The sequence below is a fragment of the Macrobrachium nipponense genome, chromosome 28 (assembly GCF_015104395.2).
Source record: "Macrobrachium nipponense isolate FS-2020 chromosome 28, ASM1510439v2, whole genome shotgun sequence".
In the NCBI taxonomy this organism is placed as follows: Eukaryota; Metazoa; Arthropoda; class Malacostraca; order Decapoda; family Palaemonidae; genus Macrobrachium; species Macrobrachium nipponense.
Window position 1 is genome coordinate 9,085,452 of NC_087217.1, and position 3,609 is coordinate 9,089,060.

Consider the following 3,609-nt stretch of genomic DNA (forward strand, 5'->3'; position numbering starts at 1 on the left):
TTCTACCGCGTTATGATTCATTGACAATTATACCAAAACTGATAAGATCTGTTGCCAGCTTCAGCAAAGATAACGTTTTTTTATATATTTATTTATTTATTTTTCGAAGGTGGATTGACTTTACGCCCAGGGCTTCTGTTTTCTCTGAACATAGGACTGGGATGAGTGCATAACCTTATGGCATTCTCCTGATTACTTTGCGCTGCAACAAATCTGTAGCTTCAAAAAATTCTTGTAGAATAAAAAAAAAAAATAACTTGTTAAAGACATTTCCCAACAAAAGTTAATTTTCTTGAGACCTGACCATTTCAAGAGGTATTTTAACTTGAAATATCGGGCCACTCATGAAATGTTATGTAACCGTCATTAAAAATCGTCTTACTTTTCTGGACAGTTGGTAAGTTTCCCGTGTGAAAGCTGCTGTTACTCAATGTCTGTGTTCCTTCTCCTACCTTAATGAGAAAAGTACTGCACTTTCTCGGCATTCCCAGGCGTCAAAACAATGTTGAAGTTATTTCCGAAGTTATGGTGTCATGATAGCATAAGATTGCTCCCGGAACTCATTTGCTGATCCCGGTCATTTTTGGTTGCTTGTGACTTGTGGTTTCGTCTTGCGAGATCATCTTGTATGGTCTTCCTTCTCTCTCTCTCTCTCTCTCTCTCTCTCTCTCTATTCAGCATGTACTCAAGCAATCGTTTTTCTAATGGCAACTATTGGTAACGTTAAGTTCACATTGCGATAAATATATAAATGTGTTTATATGTATATTTCAGTAGATTTTGTTAGTAATGACATACATCTCAACGTTGATTTCAAAGCATCTGGCTAATTTCCAATCAGATTAAAGGTATGTTGGCCTCAGGCTAACTTCCAACTTATAACCAACGGTTACTTTTTGCTTGAAAACTCCAAACGGGGAAAATTTTGGCTCCAATTGAAAATGTTGGTATCAGCTTCTTCATGAGACGGTGACTGAGAATTTCTCACTCGTCGAGCAGCACTTTGCTGCATTGTTGCCAAAGGGCACCTCCGATCCATTCGAGCCAAATTTTTAAGAAGAGAAACACTGATGTAATATGTTTTCTTTTTTATTAGCTTTCTGGAAAAGAAAAGATGACTGTCTGTTCGTCCTCACTTTTTATCTCCGCTATCAAATCTTAAAAACTACAGAGGCTAAAGGGCTGCAAATTGGTATGTTGACCATCCACCTTCCAATCATCAAACATAGCAAATTGCAACCCCCTAGCCTCAGTAGTTTTTATTTTATTTAAGGCGTCAACACAGGTAACCATCGGGCTGTGCCTTAAAGTTTCATGGGCCGCGGTTGAGCGCCTCATGGCCTGTGGCTGAGTTTCATTCAACATTACACACTGTTAAGAAAACTCGATTGCGCATAAGAAACTTTGGCGCAGTTTTTACTTGTTCAGTTTTGATTGTGACGCCAGAGAACTTTTCATCAATCTTTCATTTATTCTCGTGGAGTCGAATTGTTTCGGGCATCATTCCACACCAGGAAGTGATGGCGAGCTACTGTCAATTGCATGCAATTTGTGCTTTTATAAGATCGACACTGGACCTTTTATGTGTTTATTCTTACAAGCTGCGTCTTCATATATCGAATTATTCAAATTTTTGTTCCTTTAAGGCCTTGTTGCAAAACATATATATCCATCCTTATGTGGAAGTAAATGTCTTTGTTTTCTTGGGCCATATTATTAGCGACACCCGCACCCTCCGGAAATTTCAAAAACTCTATCAGTATGCACAAAGTCGCACCAAACAATGTAGATAATATGATAGCCACGTTATTCATTTGAATCATATTGTTGAGAAGTTTTTCGTATCGTGTACTTTTTGATGTTCACTTATTTTTGTTTTGTCCCAGATTTCATGGTAATTGTTTTTACAAACAAAATCTAACAGTATAACAATTAATTCATGCATGTAGGCGTCAATACTACGGAAAATCTGTGTGAGGCTTCGATGTATATGTGGTACATTTTCTAAATTTATGAAATATTAGTATACGGTTAATCCAGGCCACGTGTATCAGTGGCCCTTATTTATTATCCTTGTTGCTTTAAACCGTTGGTGAAAGTCCTCTCTAAGTTAATTTTCCCGTAGGAGGGTAGTGCCGTCAGTGCACCTCATTCGGTGCAATGTAGGCATTACTTTTGCTGTACCTCCTTACTTATTCTCTTTCTTCCATCTTACTGTCCACCCTCTCCTGACAATTGTATCATAATGCGACTGCTTTGAGGTTTTGCTCCTGTTACACCTTTCAAACCTTTACTGTCAATTTCCGTTTCAGTGCCGAATGGCCTTAGTTGCCCCAGTGCTTGGCATTATGCCAAAATTCTATACAAATCAAATCAAACTAAGTCTATGTTCATTTATACCGGGTACTATGTTTAAAAAAATTTGAATTGTATGGTATTTTCTATAGCTGTTAAAAGACTTAAATTCTCTTTCTCACTATAACTTTCTCTCTTTCAACTTCTTTCTCTGTCTAAATATATATATATATATATATATATATATATATATATATATATATATATAGTTATATATAATATATATATATATATATTATATATATATATATATATATATTTGTGTGGATATATGTCTGTATGTATGTATGTATGCATGGATGTGTGTACACATGTAGACAGTCCGTTTCATCTGTGGACCATTTTTCTGAAGAGTATTAGACACGAAAGGAAAGAAAGCAGGACTCGGACGTACAATAAAATTGTCATAAACATGGCAGACTCGGAAGCATGTCGTGCGCGTGTTTATCAGTGCGTGAAGTCCCGCGTCGTCCGTTTGAGAAAGCCTCGTTCCTGGGAAAAGGAAAATGCTGAAGGTTCAGAACTGGGAAGATGAAATTACCAGGGCTGGGAAGATTCGTCTGGTGAAGTTTTAGAGCTGGGAAAATGAAATTACTGAAGGCTGGGATTCAGAATTGGAAAGATGACATTACTGAAGCTTTAGCACTGATAAGGTGAACGAACTAAATCTTCAAAGCTTTTGAGTGGACGTTCATCATGCTTCTGAGCTGCCTGTACAGTTGTAGTACACACTTGTGATGTGGGAAATAAAATTATATGGATCTTTCCTAGATTGTGACCCCAAGCGTTATCTAGGACTATTTCTTGGGGTCATTATCTTTTATTTATATTTTTACGGTCATCCCCAACAGGCTTGTACTAAACACACCGCAAAGGTGGATACATACCAGGTTGAAACCCTTTGGGGTCACTATCTAGGAAAGATCCAGTTATACTATACTACTGAGACTGTTGATATAAACGTACATAAACTTATGAATGAGCGCCCATACGACACTGGCGGGTTCGATTCTCGGCCATTCCATTGAGGAGTTAGAGATGTGTATTTCTGGTGATAGAAGTTCACTCTCGACGTGGTTCGGAAGTCACGTAAAGCCGTTGGTCCCGTTGCTGAATAACCACTGGTTCCGTGCAATGTAAAAATACCATACAAACAAACAAACAAACAAGACAACATAAAAATTTAAGAACTGACAAGATGGAACAGCAAGGCTGTACACCTCGCCTCAGAGTCCCCCTGGTGGTAGGGACATA